Genomic DNA, 23,586 nt, shown 5'->3' on the forward strand with positions numbered 1-23,586 from the left:
AGCGGAAACCAAGCTAGGAATTAGCTGTTTTTTTGCTGCTAGAACCGTTCTCGAACGTTTCTAGAACTATCGAGCTTTTGCAAAAAGCTCGAGTTCTAGTTCAATCTAGAACAGGCCCCAAAATCACTCAAGCCTAGAACTGGAGAACCGCGAACTGCGCTCAACTCTACTCAGAACCCGAGGGCTGAGCACCAACCACCTGAGCACAAGTTTTGTTCACACTTAAAGCTTCTGAACCTTAATGATTTTTCAAGTTGATGTTTGGTTCGAAAATCATGGTCTCTCATCTTTAACAGCAGTCATTGGAGCTCACCACCAGCTGCTGCTGTTGGACACGAAAGCTAGAAGGAATAGATAGAAAAAATAGAAGTTAAAAGTTAAAGGTAAAGGTAGATGTTGAAAGGTAAATTGTATGAATATCATGGAGAGGAAAGTCTGCTAAGTTATATTAATGATAAGGCTATGTTCACACAGGGCTTTTTTGGTAAGTTTTTGCTGCATTTTTTAGCTGCAGATTTGCCTTGGTTTTATGCAAATCCATGCTAATAAAAAGCTGCTTTTTACAGTCCCAGCAAAGTCTATGAGATTTGTGAAATCTCATGCACACACACACAAACACGTCAGTTTTTTTTCCTGACTGTTTTGTCAAATACCTGCGTTTTTGGTCAAGTTTTTAAAGAATGAGCATGTCAATTCTTTTCTGCAGATTTGCTGCATTTTTTCATTGATACAACCCATTTTGTAGAAAAAAAGCAGCAAATCCGCACCAAATCTGCAGCAAAAACAACACTTTTTTAGTCGCATGAAAAACGCAACAAAAACACAGATGACTCAAAGGAGATTTCCTGCCGCAAGATCAGGTTTTGGTCAGGAAGAAAACTCACCAAAAAATCCCTGTGTGAACATAGCCGAATATTCATTGACACAAGGACCCAAATAGTTGGACACAATTTACACCATGTACCATAACAGACTTCATTGGAAAAGAATTCATGTTTAGTACTCTACCTTTTGTTAAAATGTTTTAGTCTAAGTTCAATGTCTATTAGATGTTATCCTCTTCTCAGATATTCATTTGTAAACTTGTGTCTGAATCAAAAGCTTGCAAATATGGGAGGGAAAGGGAATTCATCATGAGAGATCATCATGAAGTTAATTCTGTTTGTGACTGCATTGCCGCTTTTTTGTGCAAAATTTATCAAAGTGTCACACAATGTTTTGGTGGTTTTGATACATTTGTTCTGTCTACAACTGATTTTCTACTTTGTATACTGTCCACATAGAACTCACATTAATATAATCACTCTATTCAGATAGAAAATCATGTTCTTGGCACCACATGTCCTGTTTACAAAGCAGGATTTGCTGCTGAGAGTGCTGATTTTTATTCCTGCTCACCACACAAACAGGTGTTTTGCTCATTTATCAGATGATTGCCAGTCTGAGGCTATGTTCGCACGTTGTGTATTTTTCCGCGTTTCTGCAGCGTTTTTAGCAGCAGCGTTTTTGCGCTAAAACGCATGCGTTTTTGTTTACCAGCAAAGTCTATGGGAAAAGCAGAAAACCTGTCTGCACTTTGCTTTTTTTTCTGCAGCGTTTAATTTGCATATTTGTGGTCAAAAACCATGCTGAAAAAGAAGCAGCATGTCAGTTGTTTTTGCCATTTCTGCAGCGTTTCCTTAACATTGGAGTCAATGAGAAATGGCAAAATGCAACCAAAAGCACAATTCCTGCGTTTTTCATGCTTTTTACCTGCTTTTCCACTGCGTTTTTGGCTCCAAAAACGCATGATTTTCTGGCCAAAAATTAATGGGTTCTAATGTTCCTTTACACACACACAATAACCGAAAAATTACATGTTAAAAAATAATAAACTTCACCTATTTTTCTGTTAAAATGTGCATAACCACTATTTTTTCATTAAAATTGATAATTTCCCATATAGTTTTATTAAAAGTTAATTTTATACTTTTTTCTCTTTTTTCATTCTTTTTGACTATTTCAACTTTATTTCTCATCTTGATCTACAAAACGCATCTGCAGAAACGCAGGTGAAAACGCAGGTAAAAAGCGCTAAAAACGCACTAAAAACGCGGTAAAAACGCATGCGTTTTTAGCGCTAAAAAATGGTCAAAAGCCATTTGGTCAAAAACCAAGGGAAGGAAAACGTGCAGAATAAACTGCAGGTACTCCGACGCAACGTGCGCACATAGCCTGATAGTTACTGATTATTGGTTTATCTAATGGGCCCTAATTTGACCACACACACTACTAATTTCAGATGGTCATGTTACACATGAAGATTGGCATTCTGAATGACAACACTGTATGTAAAAAAGACCAATTAACAATTATCCGTGCCTTTATATGTGGCCTGGTTTTGGTTTCTAATATAGGAATGCATTTTTTGTCATTTAGAACAAATAATTTTCCAATTAATCTATGGCAATTAAAATCCAACACTATCAAGTTTTCAACAGAAATAAGTCTTTAGTTGTCACCTATGACAATGATTCCTGTCACAAGAATGTGCCATCCTTTAGGTGAAAATGGTCCTCCGTGCTTTTTCAGTCATGTAAATATGTTTATTGTATGGCCAGCTTTAAGAGATAGTGTTTAAATTTGTGACGATGACAACAAATGTATTTATTTTCATTTATGGATGCTTAACCCCTTCACGACCGGCCGATTTTTTGCTTTCCGTTTTTTTTTTTGCCATTCTTTTTCTGAGACATAACATTTTTATTTTTCAGTCAATATTGTCATGTGAGGGCTCATTTTTTGCGGAACGAGCTGTACTTTTAAATGAAACCATCAGTTTTACCATATAGTGTACTGGAAAATGGCAAACAAATTCCAAATGCAGAAAAATTGCAAAAAAAGTGCGATAGCACTATTGTTTTTGAGATATTTTATTCACTGTGTTCACTATATGGTAAAACTGATGTGTGGGTGTGATGCCTCAGGTCGGTGCGAGTTTGTAGACACCAAACATGTATAGGTTTACTTTTATATAAGGGGTTAAAAAAAATCGAAAGTTTGTCCAAAAAAAGTGGCGCTCGTTTTACGCCATATTCCGTGATCCGTAGCGTTCGCATTTTTCAGGATCTATGGCTCAGTGATGGCTTATTTTTTGCGTCTCGAGCTGATGTTTTTAACGGTACCATTTTTGCGCAGATGCTACGTTTTGATCGCCTCTTATTGCATTTTGCGCAAAAGTTGTGGCGACAAAAAAACGTCGTTTTGGTGTTTGGAATTTTTTTGCCGCTACGCTGTATACTGATCAGATTAATTGATTTTATATTTTTATAGATCGGGCGTTTCTGAACGCGGCGATACCAAATGTGTGTATATTTTTTTATTTTTTTAACCCTTTAATTTTCAATGGGGCGAATGGGGGGTGATTTGAACTTTTAGGGGTTTTTTTGTTTTTTTTTAATTTTTTAAAACTTTTTTTAACTTTTTTTTTTTATTTTACTAGTCCCCCTAGGGGGCTATTGCGATCAGCAATCCGATCGCTCTTATCTATCTGCTGATCACAGCTATACAGCTGTAAACAGCAGATACGCTCACTTTCTTTTTCACTGTGCTGCGGGCACAGCGAAAGTGAAAGCAATTTATGTGTAGTACAGGAGTCATCACATGACCCTGTGCTACCATGACAACTATCAGAAGTCACGTGATCGCGTCACGTGACTTCCGGTATCGGGCGGTAAGTAAACGTTTACCGCGATCGCGCTTATAATGGCACTGTCACATATTGACAGCGCCATTTAAGGGGTTAAACGGCACGAGCAGCTAACGATTCTGCTCGTGCCTAGCAGGCACAAATCTCAGCTGTGAAAATCAGCTGAGATGTGCGCCGATCGCAGCATGCTGCCGGCGGCAGACCGCGGGCTGTAACGTTATGACCGCTAGGACGTAATTTTACGGCCCGCGGTCGTTAAGGGGTTAAATCCCACCAACATATTTCCTGTATAGAGATTGTCACCATCCTCATCATTTTCTATCCTCAATGTTACTGACAATATAAATTTTCTGTCCCATATGTACCGTATTTTTTGCTTTATAAGACGCACCTGATTATAAGACGCACCCCCAAATTTGGTGAAGGAAAAGAGAATTTTTTTATGTTAAATGGGGTCCATCTTATAATGCCAGTGTCCCTCTAACAAATGATATAGGGTATATGTCCCTCATAGCCCCCCCATCCTAAAATTAGCCCCCCTTGATCTGGATATGGCCCCCTTATATTGAATATAGCCCCCTTGTGATGGCACACGTTCCCCTGTGCTGCCCATGGCCCCTATAGATCGAACAAGTCCCCCTGTGTTAGATATCGCCCCCATAGTGCTGCCCATGGCCCCTATAGATCGCACAAGTCTCCCTGTGTTAGATATCGCCCCCATAGTGCTTCCCATGGCCCCTATATAGATCGCACAAGTCCCCCTGTGTTAGATATCGCCCCCATGGTGCTGCCCATGGCCCCTATATAGATTGCACAAGTCCCCCTGTGTTAGATATCGCCCCCATGGTGCTGCCCATGGCCCCAATAGATCGTACAAGTCCCCCTGTGTTAGATATCGCCCCCATGGTGCTGCCCATGGCCCCTATAGATCGCACAAGTCCCCCTGTGTTAGATATCGCCCCCAGGCTGCTGCCCATAGTAAAATAAAACACTCTTTCCTTACCTCCTGCAGTGCTGATCTCCCTCCTGTCTCCCTCCGTGCTTCTGTTCCTCCACTTCCTGGTTCTTCGTGCCAGTCATGTGATTGGCACAGCAGACTGAGATCTCTGCGTGCCTGATCACAGTGGAAGCAGGGACACCGGGGAGAAACGCTGGAGGGGGTAAGTAAAGCTTTTTTATTATAGAATGAGAAGCAGCATGGGGGCCATATCTAACACAGGGGGGGGAATGTGCCATCACAGGGGGGCGCAGAGACAAATAATATGCACCGCTCCCCCAGCCCGTCACTGCGGTGCGATTTCAGCACCACCGGAGATGGACAGCGGCTGTGCATATTATATGAGCGGGAGCAGGAGATGAAAGGCTGCAGCCCGCAGCGTTCACCTGCCCCCAGCAGCACCCCCACCTCCCCCGGACCCTGCAGTGTATATATATATATATATATATATATATATATATACCCCCCCGCATATTCGGCTTATAAGACGCACCCCCTACCTTCCCCCAAAATTTGGGGGAACAAAAGTGCGTCTTATAAAGCGAAAAATACGGTACATATTATCTTTTTAAAGTATAAGCAGAAACCATAAAATGTGGAAAATACTGGGAAAAAATGTAAACTCAATTTAGACGATGAGTATTTGTTCATACAAACAGATTTTCTAATATACAATCTTTAGTTTAGTCTCAGCCTAAGATGTGAAATGCATCATGTCAGATTTACAAACATTCCTACATTTTCCAGCAACTCTTAATCATTTGTTATGTACATTGACGAGTAAAAAGGGTAACATTGTTTTTAACTTTTGATTTTCAGGCTCTATATCTCACTAGCCACTACAGCTTCAATTGTGAGTTTACCATCATTTTATAGACAAACATCATGGCTATCTCATACGTAAATTTTACTTGCAACAATTTAACATATGATTAGTTCTGCAGATTCTTGTCATGTCACTGTATTGTTACTGTTTGACTCCTAAAAAAAAATCTAAATTTGAATGTTTGTTATTTTGTTAGAATTTTGTAAATCTGTCTTTGGCTTTCCAGACTAACTAATTCCTTCTGGGTTATCTGGGTGCTCTTGATCAGATTCAAACATGTCTCAACCAAATCTAATGCCAGGTCTCTTCTATGCGTTCCCAATGTTGATGCATACTGGTCGACTCACTTGGGTATGTATAAATCTTTTTCTTTAACGCTACCCACAAATATTCAAATGGGTTGAGGTCTGGGCACTGTGTAGGCCATTCGAGCACCTCTACTTCATTGTCTTAAAAAAATGTCTTCACCAATCTTGATGTTTGCTTTGGGTCATTGTCCTACTGGAACACTTTGTTGTCCTTTTCATACCCACAGTACTCGAGTGCGCAAAGTAATTTGTCTAGTAGGATACTCACATATAGCTCAACATTGAGACTACCATCGATCCTGGTCAAGTATCCAATACCTTTGGATGTGAAATAACCCCATATCATCAGGTTTCTTCCATCGAACTTCACAGTTCTTTTAATTTCTAAATCCTTTAACCCCTTTTTCCCTTGTTTCCTCTGGATCCATTTGCACCCATCAGAGCCTAGTCTATTAACTTTTGTGTTATTGCTCCAAATACCCCGTTTCCAGTCTTCTACTGTCCACTTTTCATACTTTTTTGCAAACTCAAGCTAACACTTCTTATGATGATTTTGAAGTTGAGGCTTCTTCAACTGTTTTTCAGGTCACCATTCCAGACTTGTGTAAAAGGCATAGCACAAAGCTTACATGGACTTCTGTGATCTCACTATTATGAAGCATACAAGCCTCCTCCACTGCCATGTTCGTCACACCAGAAGTGGTAGATCTTGTGATGGGCTGACTTGTTGACTCTGATATTTTGCCAGGATGTCCACCTCTTGGCTTTTTAATGGATGGATTTACTTCAGTTTGTATTCTTCCAACTGTAGTGGCAGACACATGATGTAGTTTGACAATTTTCTTAACCAATAGAGCACTATTGATAAGATGGATGATGCTGTTTTGTTTGGATGCTCCTTGATTCAAACCATTGATTAATCAGTTTTGAATCAGCCTAATGATACTGAGCTATTAGAGAATGGGAGAATCAATTGTAATTTGTAGTATACAGGAAGAAAAAGATTTTTCCACCACCAGGGGCAAAACAGTAACAATGAAGTGACATGTCCTGAATCTACTTAACTAATCATATGCTAAATAGTTTCAAGTCAAATTATGAGATAGCCAAGGTGATTGTCTATAAAATGAAGGGAGTCTCACATTCGAAGCTGTAGTGGATGGTGAGATATGGTGCCTGAAAGTCAAAAGTACAAAACATTGTTACCCTTTTGCTCGTCAGTGATAGTTTTTTTAAATCCTACGTATCTATAACTACTAAATGTAATATCAGTCTTACAAATTATGGAGATTTATTTATTTGGTTACATTTATATGCTTTTCAGATTTAGTTTTGACTTGAGTATAATAAGGTTGTATTATCTATCAAGCTGGTTAGCTAAAGAAATGTATCACGGTAGGTATGTATTCATGAGTTAATTACAGAAATTCTTCTAATATGTGAATGTTTTGTTTTTCGCTCAACTTTACAAGCCTATGAATAAGTTACAAGGGGTTAAGACTCAATGCAGAATACACTAGGAATAAAGCACATTTCTCTGTGAATTACAAAAGGGCATTGTTAGTCTGAAGGTACAGCTTAAGGAATGTGAAATTAATTGACACACCTATTTATGTGAATGATTAACAGAACTAAAAGTTTAGAATTTAAATAGCTTTACTTTTATGTGAAGACAGTTTAGGCTCCGTGTATGTGTACAAGCGAGAAAAGAAATATCAAAACAAGCCCGGGAGCATTTTGAAAAGTAATCAGCCAAAGAGGAAATTAATTCTTTACTTTCCCATAGCAACACTGTCTCTATTCTTTATTTCTATTGCGAAATACACATTTTCAATTATGGCTTTCCACAATAATAAAGCTAAACATATAAAAGAGAATTGTTACGGTTTCTCAACAATGTGTGATAATGGGACAGACATTATAGCCAAGTAAAATGTAAATAAAGGCATTTTTAAACAGAGAATTGTTAGTGAACCGCTAATGAAAACATTTTTTGTTCTCTTTCTCTTAATAACAAATGAATAATTGAGCGTTCCTATTTGCCGTGGGCTGATAGAAACCAATAGTCAGGTTTTTAACACAGGATATTCTGTAACATGAACTAAAGTGCTTTTGTGCTGTAATATCAGTCTGCAACGATTTAGGTCATGGAAATTTATTTTTCAAAGCGAGCTGTTAAGTAGAGATCTTAATTCTTTTTCATCGCTGATACTATCACTATATTCACAAAACTTTTCATAAGAAATATAAGGATGCCTTTACGATTGAGGTATGTTACAGAATATATTGAAAAACTTTTTAGATAGCAATTCTTGATTAAATTGTTATTAAGAAATAACTTTTGTTAGACTACACTAAAGGGGGCTTTACACGCTACGACATCACTAATGCAAACTCGTTGGGGTCACGGAATTGATGACGCACATCCGGCCGCATTAGCAATGCCGTTGCGTGTGACACCTATGAGCGATTTTGCATCGTTGCAAAAACGTGCAAAATCGCTCATCGGTGACATGGGGGTCCATTCTCAAAAATCGTTACTGTAGCAGTAACGAAGTTGTCCCTCGTTCCTGCGGCAGCACACATCACTCCGTGTGACACCGCAAGAACGAGGAACCTGTCCTTACCTGCCTCCCGGCCACAATGCGGAAGGATGGAGGTGGGCGAGATGTTACGTCCCGCTCATCTCTTCCCCTCCGCTTCTATTGGGCGGCGGTTCAGTGATGCAGCTGTGACGTCGCTGTGACGCTGAACGAACCGCCCTCTTAGAAAGGAGGCGGTTTGCCGGTCACAGCGACGTCGCCGGGCAGGTAAGTTGTGTGATGGGTCCGGGCGATGTTGTGCGGCACGGGCAGCGATTTGCCCGTGTCGCACAACAGATGGGGGCGGGTACCCACGCTAGCGATATCGGTACCGATATCGCAGCGTGTAAAGCTGCCTTTAGGCTACGTTCACATTTCTGTCATTTTCACTCAGTCACAATCCGTCGCTTTGAGAAAAAACTGAATCCTGCAAAATAATGTGCAGGATTTCGTTTTTTTTTCCCATAGGCTTGTATTAGCGACGGATTGGGACAGTGATGGCCTTGCGTTGCATCCATCGTACGACTAATCAGTTGTGGAATGACTGACCGTCGGGCGGAAGCAACGCACAATGTAATGTTTTTCTGAGCGTCAAAACGACGCACTGCGCAGGCTTCATCACAATCTGTCAAGAGGTATAATGGTTGTCTATGGTGCAGGATTCCGCCGTAATCCGTCGCACAACCGGAATCCAGTGCTGGTTTCCATCATTTTCTACTGAGCATTCCCAGTATCTACACAATCACATTGCAAGGCTCCAAGACTGGTACGAGGAATCCGTTTTTTTACAGGGATCCATCGCATCAGTTGTACCACAATCTGCAACTGATCCATCGCAGCAGTTACAAAACAGATTGTGACTGATGGAAAAAAAACTGATGTGTGAAAATAGCCTAAGGCTTCATTCCGACATCCTTTTTTACTTATTTTTCTCAAATTAAACACATAGAATTAAATTGCTAATGTATGTAAAGCGCTGTGGAATTAATAGCGCTATATAAATGAATAAATATTATTATATTATTATTATAGATTAGAATCCATCGATTGTCCACAAGGAAAAAGTATAAAAAGAGATATCTGTTTTAATACCACATTATGGACCGAAATTGCCATTCAAATGACTTTGACTATCAAAAAACAGGTTGCACATGTATTTCATCCTTTTGTCATTTAATGCTATCTCACAGTTATTGTTTACGGGTTGGCAGAATTTTGAAGGCTTTTTTTTAAGATACCATAAAAACAGATGCCACACTGATGGTAAAAATGGACACAAGAGCCAAACATGGACGAAAATCCAGCACACTAATGAAAAATTTTTCATTTTCTTCTTCTATGCAAAAATAGCACCTCAGGTTGAAGCCTTATAAAAGGCTTTAATTGAACTTTCTTGTTGCTGTGGATTTTCAATGTACAATGTATATATATGGCAAGTGAAATAGGTATTGAACACGTTACCAATTTTCTAAATAAATATGTTTCTAAATGTGCTATTCACATGACATTCTTACCAGATATCAGTAACAACCCATCCAGTTAACGGAGGTAAAGATATCAAACCATAGAAGTCCAGAAATTTAGTGATATGTAATAATGAGAAATGACATAGGTATTATGGAGATATTTTCCCTTTAGGTGGCTATATTGTAAGGATTGGAAAATATTGTATACTAGCTGTAGTACCCAGGCGTTGCCCGGGATAGTACATGTCTCTCTCCCAGTCTCTGTCTGTGTGTCACTGTCTGTCTCTCTGTCTGTATAGAGGATAAAGTTTGGCTCAAACTGTTATAGACTAGGTGCTCTGTAGTACAAAATATAAGTAAAACCCACACACTCAAATGATGAAGAGAGGGAAGATGCATGCAAAGTGTTTTTTATTGACAAACTGCAAAAACATGCGAACCCTGATAGAAGCAACACCCGACATTTCGTTTTTGACACCTTTTTCAAGGTTGTTGCCTGCAAGGTCAAAAAACAAAGTGAATATTTACAAGTGAAAAAATATATACAACACATTTGTAAATACGTACATACAATGTTACAAAATAATTTGACACGTACTTAATGACAAAGTTGCTAGGAATCATGGGTCACCTGGACAACTGTCACAGAGGTATGAGATGAGGGTATCACATATTGCAGCAAGTGTCGTCTAGTATGCAAAGAATATCCATATTAGATTTGTAAGTACCAATGAGAGTATCGGGATCTCATTATGGGATATAACATCATGTAACTGAAAACAAACTGCCTGTAAGATTCACAAGGTATATAGAGTACAGTCTGTGAGTATATTCTGCTGAATGACCTCTTAGGATAGGGCAAAGCATATTGGTAAATGTAGCACATAGCATAGGAGAGAAGTTTACATACCAAAGGAAAGGTGGGAGGCTGTGATAGAGCAGAGGATGGATGAAGGAGATGCCTGGAAATAAATAGAGAAAATTAGCCAACTACTACATAGTGTCACAGACCGCCAAGGGAGTTGGGGATTCAAATACCTGATGGTAGTCCTGGACGTGCTGGAACAGCAGTGGTGGTGCAGCGGCGGCGCGGGGAACTAGCGTGGGGCAGCACCATTATATAGGACGTGAGGTGTATAACCTCACTTCTGGTATGGTCGGGTGGCACGCACGGGTGAAACGCATAGTACTGCACATGCGTCTGACGTATGGAGTCAGATGTCAGTGCTGGGTGGTGCAGAGACGTAAACCATCGCTAGTACAGCGATATGGGCTGAGCGTTTAAAGGGGACACGCTGTAAGGGTAAGTTCACACAGTGCGTTTTTCGCGGCATTTTTGCGCATTTTTCGGGTGCGTTTTTGGCCTCAAAACTTCATGACTTTGCTTCCCCAGCAAAGTCTATGAGTTTTCATTTTTGCTGTCCGCACACAACTTTTTTTTTAAGCTGCGTTTTTGAGCTTAAAAAAAAATGGACATGTCAATTCTTTCCTGCGTTTTTCTGCGTTTTCCCCCCATGCAATGCATTGGAAAAACGCAGCAAAATGCAGAGATCAAAAATGCAGCAAAACGCAGCCAAAAATGCACCAAATCGCGGTAAAAACGCATGCGTTTTTGTCGCGTTTCTTTGCCGCGGCCAAAAACGCACAAAAACGCAGCGTCAAAAAAACGCAGCGTGTGCACATAGCCTAAATGACGTATGAAGTCAGATGTCAGTACTGGGCGGTGCAGAGAGGTAAACCATCGCTAGTACAGCGATATGAGCGTTTAAAGGGGACACGCTGTAAATGGCAAAAATGATCATATATAAACAATATAGGGGAATGTAGTGGATTTGAAACAGCATGATGAGACGTACAGTACAGACCAAAAGTTTAAACACACCTTCTCATCTCTAGAACAACTGTTAAGAGGAGACTGTGCAACAGGCCTTCATGCTAAAATAGCTGCTAGGAAACCACTACTAAGGACAGGCAACAAGCAGAAGAGACTTGTTTGGGCTAAATAACACAAGGAATGGACGTTAGACCAGTGGAAATCTGTGCTTTGGTCTGACAAGTCCAAATTTGAGATGTTTGAATCCAACCACCGTGTCTTTGTAGAAAAGGTGAATGGATGGACGCTACATGGCTGGTTCCCACCGTGAAGCATGGAGGAGGAGGTGTGATGGTGTGGGGGTGCTTTGCTGGTGACACTGTTCAAAATTGAAGGCATACAGAACCAGCATGCCTACCACAGCAGTGGTGTGCTATTCCATCCGGTTTGCATTTAGTTGGACCATCATTTATTTTTCAACAGGACAATGACCCCAAACACACCTCCAGGCTGTGTAAGGGCTATTTTACCAAGAAGGAGAGTGATGGGGTGCTACGCCAGATGACCTGGTCTCCACAGTCATCAGACCTGAACCCAATCGAGATGGTTTGGGGTGAGCTGGACCGCAGAGTGAAGGCAAAAGGACCAATAAGTGCTAAGCATCTCTGGGAACTCCTTCAAGACTGTTGGAAAACCATTTCTGGTGACTACCTCTTGAAGATCATCAAGAGAATGTCGAGAGTGTGAAAAGTAGTAATGAAAGCAAAAGGTGTCTACTTTGAAGAACCTAGAATATAAGACATATTTTCAGTTGTTTCACACTTTTGTAAGTATTTCATTCCACATGTTTTAATTCATAGTTTTGATGCCTTCAATGTGAATCTACAATTTTCAGAGTCCTGAAAATAAAGAAAACTCTTTGAATGAGAAGGTGTGTCCAAACTTTTTGTCTGTACTGTATGTAATATTAAAGGGGGAACATGCTGATCAATATTAAACATTAAAAGGGGGACCATGCTGGTCAATATAGAACATTAAAGGGGGAGTATGCTGGTAAGTATAAAACAGTGGATGAGACAAATGCCCACGCTGTACAGAATGATGGCAAAAATGACCTGAACGATGTAAATGACGCTGCTGAATGTTAATGACTATAATGAAAGCATACATGATAGTGCTCATTACCTGTGGCAGGACCGAAAAGTGCTAAGTATAGGTGCTGAAAAAGGTGGTTCAAAGGGTGGGAATGCTACGGTATCTAAAAGAAAGAGAAGAAAATAGTTATATAATGATAAATTAGGTAATACCAATATACATGAGCACAGAATATAAAGGATAGTTATGGAAAGAGGTCGGGCACTGCAGAGCAATTACGCCGGGCAGTGGAGCCGTACTCGCAGTTCAGTGAAAAACAGCTGATCCTGGACTTCACATGCGCCTGTATTGGAGAAGCCTGGCAGAGTGGTGCTCAGCATACAATATAGTGTGGAATCCAATCATCCAGGGAAGAAAAGCGGCTACTCACTCTGTACGTGGCAAAAACTTTATTCTGCAGTTGCAGACATTACAGGAGCAGTGAGGGGAGGAAAAGAATGCAGGGACGGGCAGGCGGACGACAGCCTGTTTCGCGCTGGTAGCGCTTTGTCGAGTCCTTATAAAGGATACATGAACACTCCATGGGAAAAAAAGGTCGTTAATCACCAATGAATGAATAAAACCACAAGGAGAATGATATACATAATTAGAGGATGAATTCCTTTTTGATAGGATATAATTAATAAATTGCATAACCTGACATTGCAAGACTAAAGGCCACTTTACACACTGCGATATCGGTACCAATATCGCCAGCGTGCCTACCCGCCCCCATTGGTTGTGCGACATGGGCCAATCGCTGCCCGTGTCGCACAACATCGCCCAGACCCGTCACACGGACTTACCTTCCCTGCAATGTCGCTGTGACCGGCGAACCGCCTCCTTTCTAAGGGGGCAGTTCGTTCAGCGTTACAGCAACGTCACAGCAGCGTCACTGAACCGCCGCCCAATAGAAGCGTAGGGGCGGAGATGAGCGGGACGTAACATCCCGTCCACCTCCTTCCTTCCGCATTGTGGCCGGGACGCAGGTAAGGTGAGGTTCCTCGTTCCTGCAGTGTCACAGGGAGCGATGTGTGCTGCTGCAGGAACGAGGAACAACTTCATTACTGCTGCAGTAATGATATTTGAGAATGGACCCCCATGTCACCGATAAGCGATTTTGCACGTTTTTGCGACGATGCAAAATCGCTCATAGGTGTCACACGCAACGGCATCGCTAAAGCGACCGGATGTGCGTCACAAAATCCGTGACCCCAACGAGATCACTTGAGCGATGTCGTAGCGTGTAAAGCGCGCTTTAGTACTCAAGTATGCTATTAAGCATAGACCTCATATTCACGGTTGAGGCCCAGAGGTTCTATGGTTTGTAAAGTGTGAATCCAGAACGATTCTCTCTCACGTAGCATCTTAATACAATTGCCACCTCATCTGGGTTGGCGGACATACTCTAATACTTGGAATCGAAGTTGGGAAATGGAATGGCCTGCAGATATGAAATGTACGGGTATTGGCAGGACGACCTGTTTGCAGCGAGTAGTAGATTTGTGTCTACTGATGCGGTCACGGATATGTTGGGTGGTCTCGCCAACATATCCGAGACCGAATGGACACTTGATCAAATAGACCACGTAGTTGGATTCACAAGTGAAATAACCTGGGATGGGGTATTTTCTGCCTGTCCGTGGGTATGTGAAGTACTCTCCCTTGGTGACGTGGGAGCATTGTAAACAATGGAGGCATGGAAAAGTACTCTTCCGGTTAGTTGAGAGATAGGTCTGTCTTATACTTGGTTTAGAGGGGCCTATGTCTGCTCTAACTAAGGTGTCCCTTAAATTTGAGGGGCGCTTATAACAAAAGAGTGGTTGGTCTGTGAATTCTGGAATGGTAGGATAGGCCTGATGTAGGAGAGGCCAATGTTATAACAAAAGAGTGGTTGGTCTGTGAATTCTGGAATGGTAGGATAGGCCTGATGTAGGAGAGGCCAATGTTTGAGGATGGCAGTTCTAACCAGAGAGGAGAATGGGTGGTAAGTGTTCACAAAGGGGATTTTGCTGGAATTTTGTGGGTTAGGAGTTCTGGGAGAGGGTTTCACATAGGGAGGATAACCCCTGCTTCTGAATTTGTTGTCCATTTCTCTGTGGCGTGTGTCTTTAGTTGTAGAGTCAGAGACTATCCTAACCACCCGGCAGTGTTGGGAATGGGGCAAAGAGCACTTGATATGCTTGGGATGGCAACTTGTGTATAGGAGAAGACTGTTCCTATCGGTTGGTTTGGTATACAGATCGGTAGATAGGGTTTGGTCAGAATTAATGATGACAGTGGTATCAAGGAAATGGATAGAGTTCATACTATACTGAAGGGTAAACGATATATTAACAGTGGCCGTATTGATGTCAGATAAAAAGGATTCTAAGGATGGGATGTCCCCAGTCCAAATGAGGAAAATGTTGTCTATAAATCTTTTCCATGTTTTGGCATAACGATTGTAATGGGAATGTGTGTAGATGTGTTTGTGCTCAAAAGAATCCATAAACTGACTGAGAGTATTGAGATTTAAAAACTTTTCAGGCAGACATCAGTAAAATAGCATCAATTTCCCCCTCCCCATAGGGCCTTAAAAGAGCTTGTAGGTATGGTCCATGTAACACACAGGCTGTGACTCGGCATTTGAATTTTGAAAATGAAGACATGCCTGAGTGGCAGGTGTAGGCCTGTTCCTCCCAGAAGCCTGGCACTATCCACAAGACACAGCAGTACAGTAGCATCAATTGCACCCTCCTCATATGCTGTAGGGCATTAATATAGATGGGTACACCTGTTGTGTACCCACAATCCCAATGTAGCGGGTACACAAGAGGAGGTTCTTTGGTCGGAGACCTATGTTAGAATAGTTTTGCCGGTGATGCAGGAGGAGGAAGAAGCAGCAGATGATGTTGATTTGGTGGCTGGTGGTTGTGTAGGGCCGTTAGTCCGCATTTTAGAGCAGTGAGATTCCTACAATAATGCATGTTGGTTGTGTATTGCCTGTTCATGTATGTAGTAGTCAAATTATTTGAATTTTGGCCTCCACTCAGTTGTTGTTTACAACGTTGGCAGATAACGGAAATTGGGTCATCTTTTGTGGTGTCAAGAAAGGCCCAGTCTAGCCAACCCTTCCACATTGCAGACCCACAACCTGTAACGTCCGGGTGGTGGAACCTCTGGACCGTACACCGGTTTCCCTTGAGGAGGCAGCCAGGCAGGTCACCCCGCCAGAGGGTCTGGGTGCACGGCGGCCGAAGCACTATTGGTAGCTGGACAGTCCGTATGGGAGCAGGAAAGGTGGATGGAGTTCTGGACGGTGGTCCGGGTGACGAGGCTCAGAGTCCGAGGCCAGGTGGTAAGGTGGGATCCGGGACTTGCTGAGCGATGGAACGGGTCACCAAGCGGAGCCAGGGACTGGAGACTGGCGGAGCTGCAGAGATGGTGGAACATCCGCCGAAGTCACCGTCAGGGTACGGGAATGAGCGTGGTTCGGAGCGGCTGGCGTGGCAGGACAGGCTCTACGAGACAGGACAGGGTTAATGCAGGCAAGGTACAAGGCAAAGCAATAGGGGACCTGAACACTAGCTTACTAAACACGTAGAACAGGCCCCGCCCACCAGGAAAGAGAACCCTTATATACCCTGTACCTTTCTATGCAATATCCTGTTTCTGGGTGCTGGCCCTTTAAGAAAGGGTCAATGATCGCGCGCGCGCCCTAATGCGCATGCGCGAGGCCCGTGTGCCAGAAGCCAGTCCAGGAAGCGGTGAGGAGGAGGCAGGAGCGCCCGGCTGGGAGTCCCACCTCGCAGAGGAGCGCCGGGAGCGGGGAGCAGGACGCGTGGATGCTGCAGGCGGGGACGAGGAGGACGGGACCGGAGTGGTGAGCAGGGGACGCCGCCGGGGAGCGGGAAGCGGGCCACGGGGACCGGAGAACGGGACAAGGGGACCGGGAAGCGTGACACAACCACTGCTGGCCACAGCCTGAGTTGTGCGTAAGGATGCAGTGCTTCTCATGGTTGCATCACTACGTGTTTGTGTGGGAATCGCCACCGTAACATCTTCGACTTCCTCCTCTTCGTCATCTGCTGAGCTACTCAGCTGCGTGCCTCTAGGTTCACACCAAGTGGGTTCTACAACTTCTTCATCATGCTCTATGTTGTCCCCCTCCTCCTCTTCCTGACATCACAGTACAGTACATGTGCACCTCAGGTATCTGAGGCTCATCATCATCACCTCCACGAGGTAATGTCAGTTGACGAGGGTCGGGATCCTGCTTGGACCCTACTTCATCCAAGCCAGGATCCAACTAACAAAGATTTTGGGCATCGGTGCATATGCTTTCCTCCTCTTGAGTCTAGGAATCTTTGCAATAGACCTCTGATGCCCATGGGATATAATGTGTGAACAACTCTGCAGACTCGCCCATGTGTGGTTGATTGGCCAAGTGATATATTTACCCATATTTTTGGGTATATCACCAGCTTGTCCACTGCTTAATCAGCTGAAGTCTTCATTTATTATAACCTTTACTGGTTGTTTTCTGATACCCTTAAGGTTGTTTTCTCTGTGTGTATTTTAACCTTTTGTATCAATAAAATTTGACATTTTAGGAGTAATTTTCTTCTGTGAGTGAAATTTTCCCTTCCTGGTTACTCCAATATATTTTTTTTCTGTGAATTAATTATCAGAAGAGTTGCCTAAGAGCCAAGGACCACTTGTGGAGGGCTACAGAAAGACCTGGATAAAAAGCAGGCACAATTGTTTTAAAGAAAACAATAAGTAATGCATTCAACCTCTATGGTCTCTATGCAAGCACAACACGCAAGATTCCATTGCTGAAACAAACACATGTTCAGTTGCTTTTAAAGTTGGCTCAACAACATTTAGACGAGCCTGTGGAATACTGGGAGAATATAATCTGGTCAGTGGAGACCAAAATTTAGCTCTTTGGATGCCAAAATACACATTATGTTTGGAGGTCAAAAAGCACTGCATATCACCCCAAAACACCATACCAACAATGAAGTTTGGAGATGGGAACATCATAGTATGAGCTGTTCTTCAGCATACGGCTCTGGCAAACTTCATATAATTAAAGGAAGGATGAATTGACAAATGTACTGAAACATTCTTCATAATAATCTGCTGCCATTGACCAGGATGATGAAGATGAAGTGAGGGTGGACATTTCAGTAAGACAATGACCCCAAACACACAGCCAAGGAAACTCTCAACTGGTTTCCGAGAAAGAAATTAAAACTACTAGAATGACCCAGCCAATAACCTTGCCTAAATTTGTGGAAGGAACTAAAGCTCAGTGTTCATAGAAGGAGCTCACGGATCCTTCAGGTTTGGAAGAGTGTTTGTTTGGTAAAAAAAAAAAACGCTCATACACATCTGTCTATCAACTGACCTTGTCAATTTCACAGATTTAGTTAACTTCAGTCTAATATGTATGAGTGTCTGTTCAGTACTTGTGTAATGTTACCATAACTTGGTGAAACTTGCACATTTTCAGCATTTTATGTCTATTGTAGAAACTATCCTACAATGTCAATAGAATTCACTCAAGGCAAGAGGGTAACTTCAGGGCATTAATTTAGGAGTAGTAACCGTGCAACATATCACTTGCAATGTGTTATATATTATACTCATACTACCCTTTTCCCGATCAGTAGATGCTATTGCTTCATCTGGACCCTCTTTAACTATGCTTTTGAATGCACAAGGATTAGACAACGGTAGGTCTCCCCATAATTTCCTATCAAATATTATCAGATAACAAGTGATTGTTATCTCAATGGTTGCATAAGAATTACATATATTTCTTTGTATTTCTATGAACTTTTATTTCATTTGCTTTATTTTTAGAGTTATCGATTTTCTTTGTGTGAGACTTTGGAGAAAGTGAGGATTTGGAAATAGAGTTAGACATGTTGCTTATTGTTTAGTATGTCAAGAAAAGATGAATATTTTTTCACTTCGTTCGTAAGTTGAAACACACAATTCCTATTTGATTATTGAATGATACTTATAAACATACCTCCTACAGAGCTGTCTTCAACCTAAACTTATAATTAAGGCTCATTTTCCTTTGTTTACCTTAGTACATGTCACATTGTTGTTATCTACTAAACATGATAGAATACACAAGGGATGATTGATATTAATTAGAAGAAAGTGAAACAGTCTTCAAATGTCAAATGTTGTTTGCTAGATATCACTGAATGAATGAACATTTTTGAAGCTGTAATCCTGAAAGAAAATGAAATGTTTAATTATTTGTAATGCATAGCAGATGGAAAAACAATTCAATCTGTAAAATCAGTGTCTTCCGAAAGTAGATACAATTATTCTTCAGAAACTCATGAATAATCAACGCCATAAAAACTATCTGGTTCATACACTTCTTATACGTAGGTTTGCTATATTATACTCTACGGTTTACAAAAACTAACAAACATGAGTTCTAAATAGAATTCCTCTTTAAGAGGAGTGCAAATCACATTTCTCATTTACAGGTCATGCTTTTCTAAGTAATTTAAAGATAAATAACTCAAATGGTGTTATATTCATACTCTTCTGCACAAGTGTGTCACCTAACACTTGAAGTTATGAATCATTATGTCCTTGTTATGAAAATGAATCCTTCATGCACTAATTTCAGGATAGACTCTAATATAACAGCTAGCTGCAGTGTTGAAGGAGCTGGCCTATAAACAACATATATCACCTTTCCACAGGATAGGTAATAAATGTGTAATAACAGACAAGTGGCCATTATAAAAGTTTGTGCATTCATAGGAGAATAATTTTTGAATTGATGTATTGCCTGGTGTCATTGTCAAATTAAATGTAAGTTGTTGCTCTGTAACACCACTGGACACCAGTAGGTGGTGGGATAAGTGTTGGCAAGGGACTGTATTGAAGGATGTCTGATCAATATCCCCTATAGCTTGATTACTATGGTCACCAGGGAGAATTGACCGTTGACAGTTAAGAGAAGCCGTGTTTGAGGTGATGAGCAGTTTTCTAGGGCTCCTAATGTCCTATACCTCACCAGACAGTAAACGCAGTGATGCATGCAGTGGCAGGTCTTTATTTTCAGGCAAAGAAGGTTCTTCTAAGATGAGGTTAATTCATCCCAAGGCACAGAAGTAATATCCTGTTCGTGACGCCAAAATGTAAGGTGAGCTATTGATGACTACACCCGGCAATGACTACCACGTCCTCAGGCCCCCCTTACAAATGTACAATCACTTGAGGTGAAACTAATGCAGCCCCTACAGGTTACAGGAATAGAGCTCCCAAGATCCCTACTATGAATGACCATATCCCTAGTGTAGTGACCATATCAGGCCACATGAATAGTAATCCCACTCTATTTACATAGAACGTTTGAACCCCAATTCCCAAGAACACATACATTTCTGTCATATCCTTGGTATAAGTAATACTTGTTGTTTATGGGACAAGCCTTTTAAAGGGAACCTGTCACCAGATTTTTCCCTATGCAACTAAAACTACCACGTTCTGCAGCTCCTGGGCTGCATTCTATGAAGGTGCGCCTTGTATTTGACCCCCTCTTCAGACCGCAAAAACAACTTTTTAAAATATTACCTTTTTGCATGTAAATTTTATCGGTGGGCCTAAAGGGCGGGCTCTCTTTCTCCTTCGTCCTCAGGCCAGCTACAGAAAATTATATAGCTGACATCTATCTTTAATTGCAGAGATTGGCGTATTTACTGATGACTACAGTGAACCTATCCAATGCCAGCTCGGTTGTAAGTTCTGGCACACATTGGGCTTCCTGCACAAGATCCAAGGAAGCCAATGGGTTCCTATGAAAGCTGGAAGCCAGCTGAATACCCCGTGCCTTTTATATATTCTCTCCTGTGAAATTCAGCTGGAGTGCATTTTCACTAGCAATACAAAAGTTATTACAGTCTTAAGGTTAAATGTGCACACTGCAGGTTAGGTGCAGAAAATGCGGCTTGATTTATATGTCCTTTGCAAAGTTTAATCTACCCAATTCCAGCCTTGCTGAAGCATCCCCAGATCATCACTATGACTTGTATGCCTCTCCAGGTCTCCGGCTAATCATTAAATGACCAGGTGTTGGACAAAGCTGAGAATTAGACTCATCAGAGAAGATTACCTTACTCTAGAAATTGGGCAGATTAAAATTAGCAAAGAACATATGAATCAAGTCGCATACAAGGTTATCCTAGAAAAACAGTTGCTTCATTTGCTCAGGCAATGTTCCCCTACTCTGAGGACTGATTTTTTTTCAGCAAGACAATGTGTCATGCCCAATCTCCAGACCTGAATCCCATTGAAAATCTCTGGAATGTAACCACGAGGAAGATGGATAGTCACAAGCCATCAAACAAATAGAACTGCTTAAATTTTTGCACCAGGAGTGTCATAAGGACACCCAAAAGCAGTGTGAAAGACTGCCAAGACACATGAAAGCTCTGATTAAAAATCATAGTTATTCCACAAAATATTAATTTCTGAACTCTTCCTGAGTTAAAACATTATTAGTATTGTTGTTTCTAAATGATTATGAACTTCTTGTTTGCATTATTTGAGGTCTGAAAGTAATGCATTTTTTTGTTATTTTGACCATTTCTCATTTTCAGAATATAAATACAAAATGTAGTGCTTGGAAATTCAGAGACATGTTGTCAGTAGTTTGTAGAGTAAAAAAAAATTACATTTTACTTAAAAAATATACCTATACAGAGAAAAATCTGAAAAACTAACAATTTTGCAGTGGTCTCTTTATTTTTCCCAGAGCTGTATACACTGTATATATATATATATATATATATATATATATATATATATATGTATATCTATATATACATATATATATATATATATACATAAAATAATGTAGAGACTGAGACCCTGATTCAAACAATGTGTCATTTATTGAGCTGTTTGCCGTCAATTTGATGATACCAGTTTTCTCTCCGGCAGGTCAAGCAGTTATTAGAATGTTGAGCAGGATTAAGTCCAAAAGTTTGGACACACCTTCTCATTCAAGAGTTTTCTTTATTTTCATAACTGAAAATTGTAGATTCACATTGAAGGCATCAAAACTATGAATTAACGCATGTGGAATGAAATACTTAAAAAAGTGGGAAACAACTGAAAATATGTCTTATATTCTAGGTTTTTCAAAGTAGCCACCGTTTGTTTTGATTACTGTTTTGCACTCTCTTGGCATTCAATTGATGAGCTTCAAGAGGTAGTCACCGGAAATGATTTTCACTTCACAAGTGTGCCCTGTCAGGTTTAATAAGTGGGATTTCTTGCATTATAATTGGGGTTGGGACCATCAGTTGTGTTGTGCAGAAGTCTGGTGGATACACAGCTGATAGTCCTACTGAATAGACTGTTAGAATTTGTATTATGGCAAGAAAAAAGCAGCTAAGTAAAGAAAAACGAGGGGCCATCATTACTTTAAGAAATTAAGGTCAGTCAGTCCGAAAAATTGGGAAAACTTTGAAAGTGTCCCCAAGTGCAGTGGCAAAAACCATCAAACGCTACAAAGAAACTGGCTCACATGAGGACCGCCCCAGGAAAGGAAGACCAAGCGTCACCTCTGCTGCGGAAGATAAATATATCCGAGTCACCAGCCTCAGAAATAGCAGGTTAACAGCAGCTCAGATGAGAGACCAGGTGAATGCCACACAGAGTTCTAGCAGCAGACACATCTCTAGAACAACTGTTAAGAGGAGACTTTGTGTAGCAGGCATTCATGATAAAATAGCTGCTAGGAAACCACTGATAAGGACAGGCAACAAGCAGAAGAGACTTGTTTGGGCTAAAGAACACAAGGAATGGACATTAGACCGGTGGAAATCTGTTCTTTGGTCTGATGACTCCAAATTTGAGATCTTTCAAACCAACCACTGTGTCTTTGTGCGACGCAGAAAAGGTGAACGGATAGACTCTACATGCCTGGTTTTCACCGTGAATCATGGAGGAGGAGGTGTGATGGTGTGGGGTGCTTTGCTAGTGACACTGTTGGGGATTTATTCAGAATTGAAGGCATACTGAACAAGCATGGCTACCACAGCATCTTGCAGCGACATGCTATTCCATTTGGTTTGCGTTTAGTTGGACCATCATTTATTTTTCAACAGAACAATGACCTTAAACACACCTCCAGGCTGTGTAAGGGCTATTTGACTAAGAAGGAGAGTGATGGGATGCTATGCCAGATGACCTGGCCTCCATAGTCACCAGACCTGAACCCAATCGAGATGGTTTGGGGTGAGCTAGACCGCAGAGTGAAGGCAAAAGGGCCAACAAGTGCTAAGTATCTCTGTGAACTCTTTCAAGACTGTTGGAAGACTATTTCCGGTGACTACCTCTTGAAGCTCATCAAGAGAATGCCAAGAGTGTGCAAAGCAGTAATCAATCCAAAAGGTGGTTACTTTGAAGAACCTAGAATATAAGACATATTTTCAGTTGTTTCATACTTTTTTGTTATGTTTTTCATTCCACATGTGTTAATTCATAGTTTTGATGCCTTCAATGTGAATTTACAATTTGAGAGACATATAAATACAGAAAACTCTTTGAATGAGAGAATACTTTTGGTCTGTACTGTACATCATTGTGGGAATAATAATATGTGGAGAGGGCTCAGGAGTGGAATTCTTTCCAACTGTGGCTGATACCGGCTATTCAAAATAGTTGGCATCTGTCTCTAACTCCCATGGCCGAAGCTAAACTCCGGTTGCTGCTATTAACCATTTAAATCCTGC

This window comes from Anomaloglossus baeobatrachus, chromosome 2 (genome assembly GCF_048569485.1).
Source record: "Anomaloglossus baeobatrachus isolate aAnoBae1 chromosome 2, aAnoBae1.hap1, whole genome shotgun sequence".
Lineage (NCBI taxonomy): Eukaryota > Metazoa > Chordata > Amphibia > Anura > Aromobatidae > Anomaloglossus > Anomaloglossus baeobatrachus.